We start from the raw sequence: 23,105 nt of genomic DNA, 5'->3' as shown, positions 1-23,105 counted from the left end.
GTCCCACAAGCAACGCTCAATCGATAGAAGATTTATTCTCTCGTGCTCTCTTACAATTTAAATTAATACTCTATCTCGCGCTCTTATTTTTTTTCGTGTTTTGTGCCTTTGTGGTTTTGGAATTTGATCCCAGTGCCAAATTTACTTGAGGTATTTTTCATATACTATTTTATTTTATTTCATTTTCTTTAAATGGCTCTTGTTTGCTCTAAAGACCCTTTTATTTTCTGCTGGCTCTGCGAATCGATAATGCACGTTAAATGCGCAGGATTTACTGGTAGAGTCAAAGACTTCATTGATCAGAATTCTGGACTCATGTGGTCATGTGAATCCTGCAAGGAAATGGTTGTTGAGATGAGCGGCTTTATGAAGCAGACTCGAGACAGCCTTTTGAATCTCTCTGGTGCTTTTAAACAGCTCAATGAGGGGTTCAATTCCGTTTGTGCCCAATTTAATAATAAAAAATTACTAACTGAGTCGCCTAAGCGTAAAAAAACCAGCTTAGCGGTAGTTAATACGGTCACGGTATCCACCCCAAATCCGAACTTGGTGGCTGCAGCAGTCTCTGTTAACACTGTGGTAAGTGAACCTACTGCGCCTATGGATACAGCTGTTTCAGGTGAAGTCACTGCTTCTCGAAGTCGGGTGGTAAAAAAAACTTCAGTGCCGGCTACGGTGCCGACCGTACCTATAGGTACAGAAGTTACCGTTTCTGGCTCTCAGCTTAGTGAGGTGCAATCTGCTGCTGGGGGACGTAAGAAATTATCAGTTGTTCCACATAGAAAACAATTATTTGTTTTGAGATTCACCCCAGATACCACATGTGAGGATGTTTTGGAATTTATTCGTGAAAAATTCCCATCCGAGAATATTTCAGTTGAACAATTTAGATTTTCATATGCTCGTGGTATATCGTCTTTTAAAATATTTGCTCCGCCTGATGTGTTTAAGGTACTACTTTCTGAAAGCTTTTGGCTTAAGGGGGTATTCTAGTCTAGAAATTTAAAAAAATCGAACATTTTTGTTTTTTCATAATTCGATAGTTTAGATATTCAAAAATATCTCCCTAAACGGATTTTTCAAAATTCAAATTATTTTGAAAATTATGGCTGATTAAGAGAATGTAAGTTATACGTGCTATTCTATCAGTTACACTGCCTGAAATTTAACGTAAAACTTTAAACGCATTTTTCTCCAAACTACTTTTTCTGATACGGTAGCCATAATATTTCAAGTTCTAATCAGCCGATTTACTTAAAATTTGGCATGAATATTCTTTCAATATCTCTCTATCTCATGAACCAACAAAAATTAAGAATTTAAAATTTGTAATATTTTTAAAAAATTCGATAAAATTAAAAAATTTGGAAAAAAAATCGACCTTTTTTTTGAGTGGCCGCCATTTTATGAAAAACATTTTTTTTTTTTAGTTTTGCTGGTTCATGACATAGCGACATTCGTACTGATTAAGAACCTTTTTTTTTTTATTTTTAAGATGACCACAAGGGTAGAAATCATGGCGACGAGGACACGGCCTTTTTTTTCCCCCTCTACTTCAAGGACGCATAACTCGATGAAAAAAAAATTTTTTTTTAAATTTTTTATTATGTACTCTTCTAAGTTAAATAAACAAATGATAAAAAACCCGACACTAAAAATATCAATTGTTTAGTTTTAATTAATTGTTAAAAAAGGCTCGAAACTAGAGCCTCTAGACTAGAATACCCCCTTAATGATGATTTAGTAATAAAAGAATTTGTTCCCAATAAACCGAGAACAAATAACAGACCTTCCACTGCGCCAAAAAACTAAAAAGTTTATTTTTGGCTTATCAAAATGTTAGGGGACTAAATATGAAGCTACCCAAGCTTTATGCTGACTCCTCTGCATTTACCGCAGATATTTTGGCTTTTACGGAAACTTGGCTGAAACCTGAGATATCTGACTCTGAAGTTCTGTCAAATAGCTTTAATGCCTATAGGACCGATCGCTCCTCACGTAGGGGAGGCGGTGTGCTGATTGCCGTTACCACTAGCCTAACATCCGAAAAAATTCACTATGATACCCCTAACGAAATTGAATTTGTTAGTGTGAAAAGTTTCCTTGCAATCCTTATCCATTTTTGTTACATGTTCCTATATTCCACCTGGCTCTGATTTAATAATTTATGAGCACCATCTGTCTGCGATAAAATCTGTTCTATCCCTTCTTTCTAACAGAGACTTTTTGATTGTTTTGGGATGACTTTAATCTCCCTGATATTTCTTGGTCTCCTCCTACTGACTTACTTGTCGCCAAACCCTTATCCGTCCATGATTTTGTAGATGGCCTTTTAGAATTATCGTTACAGCAAGTAAGCTTTATACGGAATTCATTAAATAGACAATTAGATCTTGTGTTTGTTTCAGACCTGTCTGAAGTCACGGTATCTAGAATTGACGCTCTTGTTGTACCTGAAGACCGATATCATCCAACAATGGAATTGACAATCTGCCTCCCCTGCGTTGATACCCTCTCTCCTTTAGTTTCTCCAGCTAAAATGAGATGTTTTCGAAAATGTGACTATAAAAACTTATCGATATGATTTCTCAATATAATTGGACAGACTTGTACAATTGTATGGATATTGAAAGTGCCACTGAACTATTCTATATAGTGTTAAATACTTTTTTAATGAATGCGTTCCTGATAGGCTTCCTTTAAAGCTAAACAGGTCTCCTTGGTTTACCAATGCGTTTCAAAGACTTAAAAACCTTAAAACTAACAATTATAAAAAGTATCGGGTAAGCCATTTGATTTTTCGAAATATGTGGTGGCTCGATCGGATTTTAATGTTCTCAATAGTCATTGCTATTCTATGTATTTAAGTCGATGTAAATGCCATGAATGTCGATGCTTTGTCAATGCCAAGCGTAAGTCGTCAGCATTGCCTTCATCGGTACGTTTTAACTCAATGGAGGCATCGACGGATTCTGAAATTGCTGATTTATTTGCCGAGTTTTTCCAAACTACTTATAGTTCGGCTGCTTGGTCAAATTCTAACTACCCTAATCCCTTAAAAAAGGCAAATTGTATCTTTACCCCTGAAATTACGGAAATTTCTCTCGTAAGAGACTTAGAAAAAACAACGCCAACTTATTCTCCCGGTCCTGATGGACTGACACCCCGGGTGTGTGCTTAAGTTTTGTGCGTCAACCATATGTAAACCGATTCTTAAACTTTTTAATTTGTCTATTTCATCGTCAGTTTTTCCTACTATCTGGAAGGACTCTTTTATCATTCCACTTCACAAAAAGGATGCGATGGCGGATGCCCAGAATTACAGAGGTATTTCTAAATTGTCGGCAATTCCTAAAGCATTTCAACGTATTATTACTTCTCATTTGCAACATTTATGTTCCTCGCTAATATCACCGTGTCAGCATGGTTTTGTTAGGCGAAGATCGACCACCACCAACCTTCTGGAATTGTCATCTATTGTAATAAATGGATTTAAGAATAAAATGCAGACTGACGTTATATCTACAGATTTTAGTAAGGCCTTTGACTCTGTCAATCATTCTCTTCTATTATTCAAATTAAATCAGCTTGGGTTTCCATGTAATCTATTAACTTGGATTTCAAGTTATTAGAATGGTAGGACTCAGAGGGTTATATTCAAGAACGCTGCTTTAAAATTGATCTACGTGACATCTGGAGTGCCTCAGGGTAGTCGTTTGGGCCCTTTGCTGTTTACTTTGTTTATTAACGATCTTCCCTCTATCATAACACACTCTCGTGTACTAATGTATGCTGATGATGTTAAGCTTTGTTTATCACATAATGATATAGCGTCGGGTTTCAACTTACAGTCAGATATTGATTGTTTTCAGGGATGCTGTGAGTATAACGTTTTAAATTTGAACTGCCTTAAATGCAACGTTATGACTTTTCATAGGGGTACTCCTACTTTTGTTAGTTACTCTCTTCAAAATACGCCACTCGACCGTATATATTCAGTTAATGACTTAGGCGTTCTTCTGGACCCAAAACTTAAATTTGACTGCCACATAATGTCCACTGTCAGCAAGGCCATGAGTGTTCTTGGGTTTATAAAGCGTTGGTCAAAAGAATTTGATGACCCTTATACAACCAAATTATTATTTACCTCCCTTGTCCGTCCTATTTTGGAATATTGTTCTTCGGTTTGGAGTCCACAATATCAAGTGCATATTGACCGTATTGAGTCGGTACAAAAAAAATTTCTTCTTTTTGCCCTTCGTAGTTTGAACTGGGATCAAAACATAAGGCTACCTTCCTATCAGAGTAGATTACTATCGCTTAATTTACCTACCCTTGCAAATCGTAGAACAATGCTTGGTACTATTTTTATGCAAAATCTTATAAGAGGTGATATTGATTCTGTAGAACCTGTAAACCGCCTAACTTTCAATGTTCCTGTTAGACTTACACGAAATTATTATCCCCTAAATTTGCCACGATGTACATCTAATTTTTTGTTTTATAACAACCTTTATCATTTAATTTGCACTTCAACTTCTATCCCGGTATTAAAAACTAATATTTTAACTCATTTGCTTCTTTCTTAGATGCTTCTTTTATTTTCATTTGTGTCCCGTCTCTATTTGTTTTTTTTATTGCCCAAATTGATAAAAGGGCCCCGCGCGTAACAAGCACGTGCTTGGTGTCGTTGGGCCACTTGTTTGTACTGCTCGTAGTGCATGTGCATCAACGTCCATCAATATACAAATTAATGCCGGAAAATTGTAGGGATGTTGAGCAACCTTGAATAGTGAGGTGAATTTCCTTTAAGGCTGCTCCACACTACTGTGCTATGGGTTGCACATTGAAGAGAGATTTCAGGCGACTGTTCACCTGCATTCGCATATTTTCCAAACGCTAAGTAAGCTTTCTTCAGGCTGACCGAAAGCTATCATTGTTGAGTGGGGATTTCGATACAATGGAATGGTAATATTTAGATATTAGTATGGATTTCGTGTCTGCGGCGCTCTCGCCTGCAGCCACAACGCAATCGGAGCATATGCTGCCTCTACCGTTTGCCACAAGGAATTGAAATGATTGCGACGGATTTTACAGGCGGATAACGTCGGTGTAGGAGCACCTGACAGTCAGCTGTGGCCATAAATTGGGTTAAAGCCGTTTTTGCTGATAATACTATAAAGGAAAATAATTTAGAATTTTAATTCAGAAGTAAGGAAACGAAACCGAAATTGGAATTTAGGAACCAATCGAAGTCCTTATAAGTATACGGTAACACTGTCTAGTAGGCAAATTTAATATATACGTATTATATCGGATATTCGGATTTTTGTAAAGAATTACGGACTTTAACATTTATTGTAAGCCCTTGACCCACACGCGCACAGTGCGCTGGAGAAATTGTCGATGTACGCATGTATGTAGTTTTTTTTGATTAAATAAAGCTTAAATATATACAGGAATTAAAGTGGTAGAAGAAGAGAAGAGGTAGAAATGTTCCGATCCCGCGGGACTGCCGCAAAGCTGTACTTCTCGGGACGGATGGCGGTCAGGTTGCCGCTCGTCCTTATGACTCGATGCGTCGACTGCGTTCTCGACGCCTTAGATCCTTCAGGATGCCAGCGGCCATGTTGGCTATCGCGTCCCACTTGCTTTGGTTTTTGGTTTAATTTTATATTATGTACTCTTCTAAGTTAAATAAACAAATGATAAAAAACCCGACACTAAAAATATCAATTTTTTAGTTTTAATTAATTGTTAAAAAAGGCTCGAAACTAGAGCCTCTAGACTAGAATACCCCCTTAATGATGATTTAGTAATAAAAGAATTTGTTCCCAATAAACCGAGAACAAATAACAGACCTTGCACTGCGCCAAAAAACTAAAAAGTTTATTTTTGGCTTATCAAAATGTTAGAGACTAAATATGAAGCTACCCAAGCTTTATGCTGACTCCTCTGCATTTACCGCAGATATTTGGGCTTTTACGGAAACTTGGCTGAAACCTAAGATATCTGACTCTGAAGTTCTGTCAAATAGCTTTGATGCCTATAGGACCGATCGCTCCTCACGTAGGGGAGGCGGTGTGCTGATTGCCGTTACCACTAGCCTAACATCCGAAAAAATTCACTATGATACCCCTAACGAAATTGAATTTGTTAGTGTGAAAAGTTTCCTTGCAATCCTTATCCATTTTTGTTACATGTTCCTATATTCCACCTGGCTCTGATTTAATAATTTATGAGCACCATCTGTCTGCGATAAAATCTGTTCTATCCCTTCTTTCTAACAGAGACTTTTTGATTGTTTTGGGATGACTTTAATCTCCCTGATATTTCTTGGTCTCCTCCTACTGACTTACTTGTCGCCAAACCCTTATCCGTCCATGATTTTGTAGATGGCCTTTTAGAATTATCGTTACAGCAAGTAAGCTTTATACGGAATTCATTAAATAGACAATTAGATCTTGTGTTTGTTTCAGACCCGTCTGAAGTCACGGTATCTAGAATTGACGCTCTTGTTGTACCTGAAGACCGATATCATCCAACAATGGAATTGACAATCTGCCTCCCCTGCGTTGATACCCTCTCTCCTTTAGTTTCTCCAGCTAAAATGAGATGTTTTCGAAAATGTGACTATAAAAACTTATCGATATGATTTCTCAATATAATTGGACAGACTTGTACAATTGTATGGATATTGAAAGTGCCACTGAACTATTCTATATAGTGTTAAATACTTTTTTTAATAAATGCGTTCCTGATAGGCTTCCTTTAAAGCTAAACAGGTCTCCTTGGTTTACCAATGCGTTTCAAAGACTTAAAAACCTTAAAACTAACAATTATAAAAAGTATCGGGTAAGCCATTTGATTTTTCGAAATATGTGGTGGCTCGATCGGATTTTAATGTTCTCAATAGTCATTGCTATTCTATGTATTTAAGTCGATGCTTTGTCAATGCCAAGCGTAAGTCGTCAGCATTGCCTTCATCGGTACGTTTTAACTCAATGGAGGCATCGACGGATTCTGAAATTGCTGATTTATTTGCCGAGTTTTTCCAAACTACTTATAGTTCGGCTGCTTGGTCAAATTCTAACTACCCTAATCCCTTAAATAAGGCAAATTGTATCTTTACCCCTGAAATTACGGAAATTTCTCTCGTAAGAGACTTAGAAAAAACAACGCCAACTTATTCTCCCGGTCCTGATGGACTCCCCGGGTGTGTGCTTAAGTTTTGTGCGTCAACCATATGTAAACCGATTCTTAAACTTTTTAATTTGTCTATTTCATCGTCAGTTTTTCCTACTATCTGGAAGGACTCTTTTATCATTCCACTTCACAAAAAGGATGCGATGGCGGATGCCCAGAATTACAGAGGTATTTCTAAATTGTCGGCAATTCCTAAAGCATTTCAACGTATTATTACTTCTCATTTGCAACATTTATGTTCCTCGCTAATATCACCGAGTCAGCATGGTTTTGTTAAGCGAAGATCGACCACCACCAACCTTCTGGAATTGTCATCTATTGTAATAAATGAATTTAAGAATAAAATGCAGACTGACGTTATATACACAGATTTTAGTAAGGCCTTTGACTCTGTCAACCACTCTCTTCTCTTATTCAAATTAAATCAGCTTGGGTTTTCATGTAAACTATTATCTTGGATTTCAAGTTATTGAAATGGTAGGACTCAGAGGCTTATATTCAAGAACGCTGCTTTAAAATTGATCTACGTGACATCTGGAGTGCCTCAGGGTAGTCGTTTGGGCCCTTTGCTGTTTACTTTGTTTATTAACGATCTTCCCTCTATCATAACACACTCTCGTGTACTAATGTATGCTGATGATGTTAAGCTTTGTTTATCACATAATGATATAGCGTCGGGTTTCAACTTACAGTCAGATATCGATTGTTTTCAGGGATGCTGTGAGTATAACGTTTTAAATTTGAACTGCCTTAAATGCAACGTTATGACTTTTCATAGGGGTACTCCTACTTTTGTTAGTTACTCTCTTCAAAATACGCCACTCGACCGTATATATTCAGTTAATGACTTAGGCGTTCTTCTGGACCCAAAACTTAAATTTGACTGCCACATAATGTCCACTGTCAGCAAGGCCATGAGTGTTCTTGGGTTTATAAAGCGTTGGTCAAAAGAATTGGATGACCCTTATACAACCAAATTATTATTTACCTCCCTTGTCCGTCCTATTTTGGAATATTGTTCTTCGGTTTGGAGTCCACAATATCAAGTGCATATTGACCGTATTGAGTCGGTACAAAAAAAATTTCTTCTTTTTGCCCTTCGTAGTTTGAACTGGGATCAAAACATAAGGCTACCTTCCTATCAGAGTAGATTACTATTGCTTAATTTACCTACCCTTGCAAATCGTAGAACAATGCTTGGTACTATTTTTATGCAAAATCTTATAAGAGGTGATATTGATTCTGTAGAACCTGTAAACCGCCTAACTTTCAATGTTCCTGTTAGACTTACACGAAATTATTATCCCCTAAATTTGCCACGATGTACATCTAATTTTTGTCTGCACGAGCCCTTTCGCGTTCTATGTAATAATTATAACATCCTTTATCATTTAATTTGCACTTCAACTTCTATCCCGGTATTAAAAACTAATATTTTAACTCATTTGCTTCTTTCTTAGATGCTTCTTTTATTTTCATTTGTGTCCCGTCTCTATTTGTTTTTTTTATTGCCCAAATTGATAAAAGGGCCCCGCGCGTAACAAGCACGTGCTTGGTGTCGTTGGGCCACTTGTTTGTACTGCTCGTAGTGCATGTGCATCAACGTCCATCAATATACAAATTAATGCCGGAAAATTGTAGGGATGTTGAGCAACCTTGAATAGTGAGGTGAATTTCCTTTAAGGCTGCTCCACACTCCTGTGCTATGGGTTGCACATTGAAGAGAGATTTCAGGCGACTGTTCACCTGCATTCGCATATTTTCCAAACGCTAAGTAAGCTTTCTTCAGGCTGACCGAAAGCTATCATTGTTGAGTGGGGATTTCGATACAATGGAATGGTAATATTTAGATATTAGTATGGATTTCGTGTCTGCGGCGCTCTCGCCTGCAGCCACAACGCAATCGGAGCATATGCTGCCTCTACCGTTTGCCACAAGGAATTGAAATGATTGCGACGGATTTTACAGGCGGATAACGTCGGTGTAGGAGCACCTGACAGTCAGCTGTGGCCATAAATTGGGTTAAAGCCGTTTTTGCTGATAATACTATAAAGGAAAATAGTTTAGAATTTTAATTCAGAAGTAAGGAAACGAAACCGAAATTGGAATTTAGGAACCAATCGAAGTCCTTATAAGTATACGGTAACACTGTCTAGTAGGCAAATTTAATATATATGTATTATATCGGATATTCGGATTTTTGTAAAGAATTACGGACTTTAACATTTATTGTAAGCCCTTGACCCACACGCGCACAGTGCGCTGGAGAAATTGTCGATGTACGCATGTATGTAGTTTTTTTTGATTAAATAAAGCTTAAATATATACAGGAATTAAAGTGGTAGAAGAAGAGAAGAGGTAGAAATGTTCCGATCCCGCGGGACTGCCGCAAAGCTGTACTTCTCGGGACGGATGGCGGTCAGGTTGCCGCTCGTCCTTATGACTCGATGCGTCGACTGCGTTCTCGACGCCTTAGATCCTTCAGGATGCCAGCGGCCATGTTGGCTATCGCGTCCCACTTGCTTTGGTTTTTGGTTTAATTTTATATTATGTACTCTTCTAAGTTAAATAAACAAATGATAAAAAACCCGACACTAAAAATATCAATTGTTTAGTTTTAATTAATTGTTAAAAAAGGCTCGAAACTAGAGCCTCTAGACTAGAATACCCCCTTAATGATGATTTAGTAATAAAAGAATTTGTTCCCAATAAACCGAGAACAAATAACAGACCTTCCACTGCGCCAAAAAACTAAAAAGTTTATTTTTGGCTTATCAAAATGTTAGGGGACTAAATATGAAGCTACCCAAGCTTTATGTTGACTCCTCTGCATTTACCGCAGATATTTTGGCTTTTACGGAAACTTGGCTGAAACCTGAGATATCTGACTCTGAAGTTCTGTCAAATAGCTTTAATGCCTATAGGACCGATCGCTCCTCACGTAGGGGAGGCGGTGTGCTGATTGCCGTTACCACTAGCCTAACATCCGAAAAAATTCACTATGATACCCCTAACGAAATTGAATTTGTTAGTGTGAAAAGTTTCCTTGCAATCCTTATCCATTTTTGTTACATGTTCCTATATTCCACCTGGCTCTGATTTAATAATTTATGAGCACCATCTGTCTGCGATAAAATCTGTTCTATCCCTTCTTTCTAACAGAGACTTTTTGATTGTTTTGGGATGACTTTAATCTCCCTGATATTTCTTGGTCTCCTCCTACTGACTTACTTGTCGCCAAACCCATATCCGTCCATGATTTTGTAGATGGCCTTTTAGAATTATCGTTACAGCAAGTAAGCTTTATACGGAATTCATTAAATAGACAATTAGATCTTGTGTTTGTTTCAGACCTGTCTGAAGTCACGGTATCTAGAATTGACGCTCTTGTTGTACCTGAAGACCGATATCATCCAACAATGGAATTGACAATCTGCCTCCCCTGCGTTGATACCCTCTCTCCTTTAGTTTCTCCAGCTAAAATGAGATGTTTTCGAAAATGTGACTATAAAAACTTATCGATATGATTTCTCAATATAATTGGACAGACTTGTACAATTGTATGGATATTGAAAGTGCCACTAAACTATTCTATATAGTGTTAAATACTTTTTTTAATGAATGCGTTCCTGATAGGCTTCCTTTAAAGCTAAACAGGTCTCCTTGGTTTACCAATGCGTTTCAAAGACTTAAAAACCTTAAAACTAACAATTATAAAAAGTATCGGGTAAGCCATTTGATTTTTCGAAATATGTGGTGGCTCGATCGGATTTTAATGTTCTCAATAGTCATTGCTATTCTATGTATTTAAGTCGATGCTTTGTCAATGCCAAGCGTAAGTCGTCAGCATTGCCTTCATCGGTACGTTTTAACTCAATGGAGGCATCGACGGATTCTGAAATTGCTGATTTATTTGCCGAGTTTTTCCAAACTACTTATAGTTCGGCTGCTTGGTCAAATTCTAACTACCCTAATCCCTTAAATAAGGCAAATTGTATCTTTACCCCTGAAATTACGGAAATTTCTCTCGTAAGAGACTTAGAAAAAACAACGCCAACTTATTCTCCCGGTCCTGATGGACTGACACCCCGGGTGTGTGCTTAAGTTTTGTGCGTCAACCATATGTAAACCGATTCTTAAACTTTTTAATTTGTCTATTTCATCGTCAGTTTTTCCTACTATCTGGAAGGACTCTTTTATCATTCCACTTCACAAAAAGGATGCGATGGCGGATGCCCAGAATTACAGAGGTATTTCTAAATTGTCGGCAATTCCTAAAGCATTTCAACGTATTATTACTTCTCATTTGCAACATTTATGTTCCTCGCTAATATCACCGTGTCAGCATGGTTTTGTTAGGCGAAGATCGACCACCACCAACCTTCTGGAATTGTCATCTATTGTAATAAATGGATTTAAGAATAAAATGCAGACTGACGTTATATCTACAGATTTTAGTAAGGCCTTTGACTCTGTCAATCATTCTCTTCTATTATTCAAATTAAATCAGCTTGGGTTTCCATGTAATCTATTAACTTGGATTTCAAGTTATTAGAATGGTAGGACTCAGAGGGTTATATTCAAGAACGCTGCTTTAAAATTGATCTACGTGACATCTGGAGTGCCTCAGGGTAGTCGTTTGGGCCCTTTGCTGTTTACTTTGTTTATTAACGATCTTCCCTCTATCATAACACACTCTCGTGTACTAATGTATGCTGATGATGTTAAGCTTTGTTTATCACATAATGATATAGCGTCGGGTTTCAACTTACAGTCAGATATTGATTGTTTTCAGGGATGCTGTGAGTATAACGTTTTAAATTTGAACTGCCTTAAATGCAACGTTATGACTTTTCATAGGGGTACTCCTACTTTTGTTAGTTACTCTCTTCAAAATACGCCACTCGACCGTATATATTCAGTTAATGACTTAGGCGTTCTTCTGGACCCAAAACTTAAATTTGACTGCCACATAATGTCCACTGTCAGCAAGGCCATGAGTGTTCTTGGGTTTATAAAGCGTTGGTCAAAAGAATTTGATGACCCTTATACAACCAAATTATTATTTACCTCCCTTGTCCGTCCTATTTTGGAATATTGTTCTTCGGTTTGGAGTCCACAATATCAAGTGCATATTGACCGTATTGAGTCGGTACAAAAAAAATTTCTTCTTTTTGCCCTTCGTAGTTTGAACTGGGATCAAAACATAAGGCTACCTTCCTATCAGAGTAGATTACTATCGCTTAATTTACCTACCCTTGCAAATCGTAGAACAATGCTTGGTACTATTTTTATGCAAAATCTTATAAGAGGTGATATTGATTCTGTAGAACCTGTAAACCGCCTAACTTTCAATGTTCCTGTTAGACTTACACGAAATTATTATCCCCTAAATTTGCCACGATGTACATCTAATTTTTTGTTTTATAACAACCTTTATCATTTAATTTGCACTTCAACTTCTATCCCGGTATTAAAAACTAATATTTTAACTCATTTGCTTCTTTCTTAGATGCTTCTTTTATTTTCATTTGTGTCCCGTCTCTATTTGTTTTTTTTATTGCCCAAATTGATAAAAGGGCCCCGCGCGTAACAAGCACGTGCTTGGTGTCGTTGGGCCACTTGTTTGTACTGCTCGTAGTGCATGTGCATCAACGTCCATCAATATACAAATTAATGCCGGAAAATTGTAGGGATGTTGAGCAACCTTGAATAGTGAGGTGAATTTCCTTTAAGGCTGCTCCACACTACTGTGCTATGGGTTGCACATTGAAGAGAGATTTCAGGCGACTGTTCACCTGCATTCGCATATTTTCCAAACGCTAAGTAAGCTTTCTTCAGGCTGACCGAAAGCTATCATTGTTGAGTGGGGATTTCGATACAATGGAATGGTAATATTTAGATATTAGTATGGATTTCGTGTCTGCGGCGCTCTCGCCTGCAGCCACAACGCAATCGGAGCATATGCTGCCTCTACCGTTTGCCACAAGGAATTGAAATGATTGCGACGGATTTTACAGGCGGATAACGTCGGTGTAGGAGCACCTGACAGTCAGCTGTGGCCATAAATTGGGTTAAAGCCGTTTTTGCTGATAATACTATAAAGGAAAATAATTTAGAATTTTAATTCAGAAGTAAGGAAACGAAACCGAAATTGGAATTTAGGAACCAATCGAAGTCCTTATAAGTATACGGTAACACTGTCTAGTAGGCAAATTTAATATATACGTATTATATCGGATATTCGGATTTTTGTAAAGAATTACGGACTTTAACATTTATTGTAAGCCCTTGACCCACACGCGCACAGTGCGCTGGAGAAATTGTCGATGTACGCATGTATGTAGTTTTTTTTGATTAAATAAAGCTTAAATATATACAGGAATTAAAGTGGTAGAAGAAGAGAAGAGGTAGAAATGTTCCGATCCCGCGGGACTGCCGCAAAGCTGTACTTCTCGGGACGGATGGCGGTCAGGTTGCCGCTCGTCCTTATGACTCGATGCGTCGACTGCGTTCTCGACGCCTTAGATCCTTCAGGATGCCAGCGGCCATGTTGGCTATCGCGTCCCACTTGCTTTGGTTTTTGGTTTAATTTTATATTATGTACTCTTCTAAGTTAAATAAACAAATGATAAAAAACCCGACACTAAAAATATCAATTTTTTAGTTTTAATTAATTGTTAAAAAAGGCTCGAAACTAGAGCCTCTAGACTAGAATACCCCCTTAATGATGATTTAGTAATAAAAGAATTTGTTCCCAATAAACCGAGAACAAATAACAGACCTTGCACTGCGCCAAAAAACTAAAAAGTTTATTTTTGGCTTATCAAAATGTTAGAGACTAAATATGAAGCTACCCAAGCTTTATGCTGACTCCTCTGCATTTACCGCAGATATTTGGGCTTTTACGGAAACTTGGCTGAAACCTGAGATATCTGACTCTGAAGTTCTGTCAAATAGCTTTGATGCCTATAGGACCGATCGCTCCTCACGTAGGGGAGGCGGTGTGCTGATTGCCGTTACCACTAGCCTAACATCCGAAAAAATTCACTATGATACCCCTAACGAAATTGAATTTGTTAGTGTGAAAAGTTTCCTTGCAATCCTTATCCATTTTTGTTACATGTTCCTATATTCCACCTGGCTCTGATTTAATAATTTATGAGCACCATCTGTCTGCGATAAAATCTGTTCTATCCCTTCTTTCTAACAGAGACTTTTTGATTGTTTTGGGATGACTTTAATCTCCCTGATATTTCTTGGTCTCCTCCTACTGACTTACTTGTCGCCAAACCCATATCCGTCCATGATTTTGTAGATGGCCTTTTAGAATTATCGTTACAGCAAGTAAGCTTTATACGGAATTCATTAAATAGACAATTAGATCTTGTGTTTGTTTCAGACCTGTCTGAAGTCTCGGTATCTAGAATTGACGCTCTTGTTGTACCTGAAGACCGATATCATCCAACAATGGAATTGACAATCTGCCTCCCCTGCGTTGATACCCTCTCTCCTTTAGTTTCTCCAGCTAAAATGAGATGTTTTCGAAAATGTGACTATAAAAACTTATCGATATGATTTCTCAATATAATTGGACAGACTTGTACAATTGTATGGATATTGAAAGTGCCACTAAACTATTCTATATAGTGTTAAATACTTTTTTTAATGAATGCGTTCCTGATAGGCTTCCTTTAAAGCTAAACAGGTCTCCTTGGTTTACCAATGCGTTTCAAAGACTTAAAAACCTTAAAACTAACAATTATAAAAAGTATCGGGTAAGCCATTTGATTTTTCGAAATATGTGGTGGCTCGATCGGATTTTAATGTTCTCAATAGTCATTGCTATTCTATGTATTTAAGTCGATGTAAATGCCATTAATGTCGATGCTTTGTCAATGCCAAGCGTAAGTCGTCAGCATTGCCTTCATCGGTACGTTTTAACTCAATGGAGGCATCGACGGATTCTGAAATTGCTGATTTATTTGCCGAGTTTTTCCAAACTACTTATAGTTCGGCTGCTTGGTCAAATTCTAACTACCCTAATCCCTTAAATAAGGCAAATTGTATCTTTACCCCTGAAATTACGGAAATTTCTCTCGTAAGAGACTTAGAAAAAACAACGCCAACTTATTCTCCCGGTCCTGATGGACTCCCCGGGTGTGTGCTTAAGTTTTGTGCGTCAACCATATGTAAACCGATTCTTAAACTTTTTAATTTGTCTATTTCATCGTCAGTTTTTCCTACTATCTGGAAGGACTCTTTTATCATTCCACTTCACAAAAAGGATGCGATGGCGGATGCCCAGAATTACAGAGGTATTTCTAAATTGTCGGCAATTCCTAAAGCATTTCAACGTATTATTACTTCTCATTTGCAACATTTATGTTCCTCGCTAATATCACCGAGTCAGCATGGTTTTGTTAAGCGAAGATCGACCACCACCAACCTTCTGGAATTGTCATCTATTGTAATAAATGGATTTAAGAATAAAATGCAGACTGACGTTATATACACAGATTTTAGTAAGGCCTTTGACTCTGTCAACCACTCTCTTCTCTTATTCAAATTAAATCAGCTTGGGTTTTCATGTAAACTATTATCTTGGATTTCAAGTTATTTAAATGGTAGGACTCAGAGGCTTATATTCAAGAACGCTGCTTTAAAATTGATCTACGTGACATCTGGAGTGCCTCAGGGTAGTCGTTTGGGCCCTTTGCTGTTTACTTTGTTTATTAACGATCTTCCCTCTATCATAACCCACTCTCGTGTACTAATGTATGCTGATGATGTTAAGCTTTGTTTATCACATAACGATATAGCGTCGGGTTTCAACTTACAGTCAGATATTGATTGTTTTCAGGGATGCTGTGAGTATAACGTTTTAAATTTGAACTGCCTTAAATGCAACGTTATGACTTTTCATAGGGGTACTCCTACTTTTGTTAGTTACTCTCTTCAAAATACGCCACTCGACCGTATATATTCAGTTAATGACTTAGGCGTTCTTCTGGACCCAAAACTTAAATTTGACTGCCACATAATGTCCACTGTCAGCAAGGCCATGAGTGTTCTTGGGTTTATAAAGCGTTGGTCAAAAGAATTTGATGACCCTTATACAACCAAATTATTATTTACCTCCCTTGTCCGTCCTATTTTGGAATATTGTTCTTCGGTTTGGAGTCTACAATATCAAGTGCATATTGACCGTATTGAGTCGGTACAAAAAAATTTCTTCTTTTTGCCCTTCGTAGTTTGAACTGGGATCAAAACATAAGGCTACCTTCCTATCAGAGTAGATTACTATTGCTTAATTTACCTACCCTTGCAAATCGTAGAACAATGCTTGGTACTATTTTTATGCAAAATCTTATAAGAGGTGATATTGATTCTGTAGAACCTGTAAACCGCCTAACTTTCAATGTTCCTGTTAGACTTACACGAAATTATTATCCCCTAAATTTGCCACGATGTACATCTAATTTTTGTCTGCACGAGCCCTTTCGCGTTCTATGTAATAATTATAACAACCTTTATCATTTAATTTGCACTTCAACTTCTATCCCGGTATTAAAAACTAATATTTTAACTCATTTGCTTCTTTCTTAGATGCTTCTTTTATTTTCATTTGTGTCCCGTCTCTATTTGTTTTTTTTATTGCCCAAATTGATAAAAGGGCCCCGCGCGTAACAAGCACGTGCTTGGTGTCGTTGGGCCACTTGTTTGTACTGCTCGTAGTGCATGTGCATCAACGTCCATCAATATACAAATTAATGCCGGAAAATTGAAGGGATGTTGAGCAACCTTGAATAGTGAGGTGAATTTCCTTTAAGGCTGTTCCACACTCCTGTGCTATGGGTTGCACATTGAAGAGAGATTTCAGGCGACTGTTCACCTGCATTCGCATATTTTCCAAACGCTAAGTAAGCTTTCTTCAGGCTGACCGAAAGCTATCATTGTTGAGTGGGGATTTCGATACAATGGAATGGTAATATTTAGATATTAGTATGGATTTCGTGTCTGCGGCGCTCTCGCCTGCAGCCACAACGCAATCGGAGCATATGCTGCCTCTACCGTTTTCCACAAGGAATTGAAATGATTGCGACGGATTTTACAGGCGGATAACGTCGGTGTAGGAGCACCTGACAGTCAGCTGTGGCCATAAATTGGGTTAAAGCCGTTTTTGCTGATAATACTATAAAGGAAAATAATTTAGAATTTTAATTCAGAAATAAGGAAACGAAACCGAAATTGGAATTTAGGAACCAATCGAAGTCCTTATAAGTATACGGTAACACTGTCTAGTAGGCAAATTTAATATATATGTATTATATCGGATATTCGGATTTTTGTAAAGAATTACGGACTTTAACATTTATTGTAAGCCCTTGACCCACACGCGCACAGTGCGCTGGAGAAATTGTCGATGTACGCATGTATGTAGTTTTTTTTAAATAAATAAAGCTTAAATATATACAGGAATTAAAGTGGTAGAAGAAGAGAAGAGGTAGAAATGTTCCGATCCCGCGGGACTGCCGCAAAGCTGTACTTCTCGGGACGGATGGCGGTCAGGTTGCCGCTCGTCCTTATGACTCGATGCGTCGACTACGTTCTTGACGCCTTAATCCTTACAGATTAAGAATCGGCCAAAGTACAATAAGGGTTATAACAATTATAGCAACAACAACTATAATCAGAATAAATAGAATCAAAATAAAAAGCCAGAGACACAAACAACTCAGCAAAATAATCCACAGAACAAAAGAGAACCAACAGGAACGGTTAACCAACCGGCAAACAAAACTAGGCGATTAAATAATATTGAAGAGGACCATTTTTTAGGTCAGAATCCGGAGTAGGTTTACCCTACTTAATACGATATGATAGCAAGATAAATAAAAAACTTAAAATTTTAATTGACACAGCAGCAACCCCCTGCTATATCAAAACAGGGATTTATAAAAACAAAAACGAGCTTACTATATATAAAGGAGTATCTACGGTTAATGGATATTCTATAATTAAATATTATCACATGGTAACGATCTTTGACACGCGTTTCACATTTTATGAAATAGATGGGTTAAAATCAGACTTTCTAATAGGTTACAACCAATTTTTAAAAAATAGGAGCTGTAATAGACACAGAAAAAGGAGTAAAAAGATATGGGGGAAAAGAAGAAAAATAGATTTATGATAACGACAGTTCTATTAACCAACTTTCCTTATCTGAAGAAAAACAATTCTTCCATTAAAGGAATTTATTATACGAAAATACTTTGAAAAGGCCAAAATATTAACTGAGTCTGAAGAGGCAAATCAAAGCAAAACTAGTTTGGGACTCAAAAATCCTGAGCGCCGTCGTTGAAGTATCCGACAAAAATTCTAGTTTGGGATTAAAAAGTCCTGAACAAGCCATCGTTGATTTATCCGAAAACAATGAAATAAACAATATGAGTGAATCAACTCGAAACCAAAGAATGGATTTGGAAAATGAGATAATAAATATTATCAATAAAGAGCACTCGAAGATAAACATGCAAGTCCCTTTCAGGACTGATATTCGCGGTGAAATAAACACCGAAAACGATAGAGCTATTTATAGCAAACAGTATCCCTATGCTCTATCAGCTTCAGATTTCGTAAACTATGAAGTTAGTCGCATGATGAAAGAAGGAATTATAAGACCAAACAAAAGCCCTTATAATTCTCCTGTTTTAGTAGTAACAAAAAAGGGTTTTAATGAAGATGGTACCCCAAAACTTAGATTAGTTATGGACTATAAAAACTAAATGAAAACACCAATCCGGACAGATATCCAATGCAAGATTCTTCGGTGATTTTGTCAAACCTTGGGAAAGCTAAATACTTTTCCACGATCAACTTGGAGTCTGGGCAGGATCATCAAAGGAAAACAGAAGACATCACATTAATCCCAGGAAGAAGAGAAGACAATTAGTGAGCGTATACTGTTTATTTTTTTATATTTTATTTAAGTACTATAAGCAACAACAACAGTATTAAATTTTGACGCCATAATGGCAAGGTTGGACTTTGTTTTTAGCGACAAACGTCCAATCCATATAATTGAACAAGACTTAGAAGTGCTAAGTCAAGGGAAACTGTCCATAATGGAATATTATGGGTTAGTTAATAAAAAACGAACTCTTCTAATAAATAAAACCATTATGACTTACGGCAGAAATAAACCATTAACTGCTGAAATTAACGAAAAACACAAAAAGACAGCACTAAGGGTATTCATAACAGGCCTCAACGGCCATATCTCAGACGTTATATTTTCTATGAATCCACCAGACTTACCGAACGCTATGGTAATAGTACAAGAACTAGAAAGCAATAATCTGAGGGCCCTATTCGCAAACAATTTCACATCATCACAGCGCAAGAATTATGAGTCCAATTTATTCGGGTACCAAAACTTAAGTAATAGACCAAAACAAAGTAACCATTATAAGCATAATAGTAATCAAAGGAATACTAATAACTTGAGGTTTAACCAACCCGATAGCCAGAATAGAAGCAATTATAACCAGAATAAAAATCATAATTGGAATCAGGGCAGACAGTATAATGCACAATATAATTCTCATAATCAATGGAATTCCAATAAAGCTTAACAAAACAAGCCAGAGCCGATGGACATAGATAAATCCTTACAGATTAAGAATAGGCAAAAGTACAATCAGGGTTATAACAATTATAGCAATAACAACTATAATTCTAAGTTCAGATCATATTGCGTTCCGATTTTCAATCAAATTGCATCGGTAAGCATAATTTCATTTCACAACGAGATGCGCCAATTTCAGCATAAGCTTTTATTTTAAACAAAAATTAAAGTTCTGGAAGCTTAAGAAAAGGAAAGCTTCTGGCCGAGGTTCGTTGGATAATTTTTTAGAATTAAGAAGGCAGTCCTATTTTGTCCGAGACCGCGATCGGTTCGAATGTTAGAAATAAGTGTCTTGTAATTGTGTATTAAAAAAGGTTGAACACCAAGTTTGAGTAAATAATAAAATATATTTTTTTAAATATGTTACCAGTGACAATTTTAATTTGTACACTGATACGTAACGCGTCTTGTCGTCGATGAATGTAGCATAAAACCGCGCTCCTCTTTTGGAAACAGTTCTTATAGGACCGCATACGTCCTTATGAATCAATCCCAACACATTGCTTGAACGATTTTCCGACATTTTTGGAAATTGGCACACGTCTTGCAAACAAAGTCACTTGTGGTTACTTGTTGCAGACCATATACCAATTGGTTTCGAATCATGGATTTTAAACATTCAAAAAATATAAGCAAATTGATTTTTGAAAAATTCTTTTTGCATTTACTATTATTTTTGTTTGAAGAAACTTATTACATCAAAAAATTTAAGTTTTCAAGACGAGGAAAAAAGTTTAAAAAGTAGATCTTCACACAAATTCGTCCTTTTCAATAAGTACTGTATGGGTTAAGAAAGGCATTGTATTATTCAAACGGCACTTAAATTACCTTCAGTAAGTTCAAATTATGAGTATACTTAACTTTTGTTTTGTCAAAATACTTATGCCGATCAGTGTACTTTTCGAAAAACTTATTTCGAACCCGTTGTTAGTTGCTTTCGATACGACCACCAATTTACACTGAAGGTTTATTATGTTTTCTTCCCAACACAGCTTTACTGTTCCAATGCCGTCCGCTTAAATGTAACTTTCTCCGACTAGTTCGACGGAAAGTATGCAACAGGCAAAAGAAGGTATATATATTCTTGATCAGAATCACTAGCCAAATTTTTTTTGGATCAATCGATAGGTATTGACGAGATCAATACATTTCAGTTAAAATTTTTCTTCTAGCATAAAAATTGTGGGCGCCACAGGTTTGGGCGGTTTGTGGGCGTGGCATATTGGCGTCACAAAATTGAGCTGCGTACATAGCTACGGAATCTAAATCTGAAATCCCGATTCTCTATATTTGATAGTTTTCGAGATATCCACGTTCATACTTACGATTTTTTGAAGTTTGTGGGCGGTTTGTGGGCGTGGCAAACTTTTTTTTGGGTCAATCGATAGGTATTTATGAGAACAACGAATTTCAGATAAAATTTTTATTCTAGCATTAAAACTGTAAGAGCCACAGTTTTGGGCGGTTTTTGGGCGTTAGAGTGGGCGTGGCACTCTGCTGAAACAAACTTGCGTTGCGCAGGAATCTCAGGAATCTGCTTGCCTAATCCCAGTATTGTAGCATTTATAGTTTCCGAGATCTCAGCGTTCATACGGACAGACGGACATGGCTAGATCGACTCGGCTAGTGATCTTGATCAAGAATATATATACTTTATGGGGTCGGAAACGCTTCCTTCTGCCTGTTACTCTACGAGTAACGGGTATAAACATATCGAATATTAATGGAATCCACTGTATAACATGTAGAATTGCAAAAAGAATGGAGCTTTTTTTTTGCCGCCACTGTATATGTAAGTATGCTCATGTAAGTCGTACTACAAGCATTCATTTTAAATGAATGGACGTCTGATGTAAAATATTGAGAAGTCTATAATGATATATTTATGATTTTTCACTGTGATGGACAATTGAAATTAAATATTGACGAGAAGTTGAGTTGATCGAGTTAAATCAGTAATTCTTTTGTGAATTAATCAATACTATATGTATATATAGAAAATGTAAGTTTGTTTGGTGAATGGGACTGCAGCCGGGATATACACACCTACATATGTACAAACAATATATATGTATATTGCCCATTTACTAGAAGAGTCCTGAAGTGGATTACAGAGATAAGAATGAAGAAGGTATGCGTGTTTATTGAGTCTATATTATGTATAAGACAGAACGTGGAAACCGTGAAAATTTGATCGCTTTGCTGGAAAACTTATGGCGCTTTAAAACTTACAATGCGTTTTCCTCGAAATTGTATTTTCTTGTTGTAGATTACTACAGTAATTTTTAGACGAATACTTACGTGATAATTTATTTCAGAATTAAAACCGTTAAGGCTTTTTTTTATTAAATTGGTTCTCAAAATTAATTTAATTAAGGAAACAAAACTCGACACAATTCACACCTTGTACAAGCACATTTGCAAATATGTAAAATATTAAGTGATATCGATTAACATTAAGGCTATATTAGGGCACGTTCACCTCATACAACCTTAAAGCCTAGCACTCACATCGACGAAAACCGCGAACCATAGGAGTGAGCGAGAGGCAAATACGCGGCTAACGCTTTTCGTCGGGCCTGTTTTTCAACGCGGTACTCAGATGAGCTAAGGAAATATACCAGAAAAAATACCAGATTTAGCGAGTGAATTTCGATGAACGCCGTTAGCCGCGGCGCAAAGAATAAAAAATTTAATCTTTGGTGTGGAAACTAAAAAATAAAAATGGTAGGAAAACTCAAAAACAGACTGCTAAAGATCAGTGCAGATAAAAAAAAAACTCATATTCCAAGTTGTTGTATATTATTGTGGAACTTCTCCGACAGGAAGCAGTACCACAACAGGGCAAACCGCAGAATAGTTGAAGTGCTGGAGGAGATCCACTAGAGGATTTCAGTTTGAAGGAACATGCCGAATAGAACTTCGCTCCCTACATGGACATCCTGCCAGGCGTGTCCTCGCAAAGAAAGTAAGTTCTGGCCAACAGAATTTGGTTACGTTGTACTAATAGAAGCATCTTCTTATCAGAACCACCAGTAATACGATCTCCGACGAGCTCTCCATTGGGGAACCACAGGACTCCACCTCCACCAGCTATTTGACAGCTAATACGGAACTATGGAGGAGGAAAAAAGGCCGCCCGCTAAGGGACAGCTGGAGGAGCCATTACCAGTCATTGCCAGGATGCTGGGCGATTTCCTGCAGC

The 23,105-nt window shown here is 37.2% G+C and overlaps 1 protein-coding gene across 3 annotated transcripts in view; it reads right to left on the bottom strand.

The window, feature by feature from the left end:
• The window catches only part of LOC119559655 (protein argonaute-3), a 336,633-nt gene extending 314,297 nt beyond the window's left edge, over nucleotides 1-22,336 (bottom strand). For 2 of the 3 annotated variants that reach the window (XM_037872704.1, XM_037872705.1), the window contains exon 1: nucleotides 22,202-22,336. The gene's annotated coding sequence lies outside the window, so the exon portion shown is untranslated. The remainder of the gene's footprint in view (nucleotides 1-22,201) is intronic. The other variant, XM_037872703.1, reaches the window with a different exon arrangement.
• Nucleotides 22,337-23,105: the final 769 nt, after the last annotated feature.

This window comes from Drosophila subpulchrella, unplaced genomic scaffold (assembly GCF_014743375.2).
Source record: "Drosophila subpulchrella strain 33 F10 #4 breed RU33 unplaced genomic scaffold, RU_Dsub_v1.1 Primary Assembly Seq28, whole genome shotgun sequence".
Lineage (NCBI taxonomy): Eukaryota > Metazoa > Arthropoda > Insecta > Diptera > Drosophilidae > Drosophila > Drosophila subpulchrella.
The sequence above is the reverse complement of the archived record's forward strand: the minus strand, read 5'-3'. Positions and strand labels throughout refer to the sequence as shown.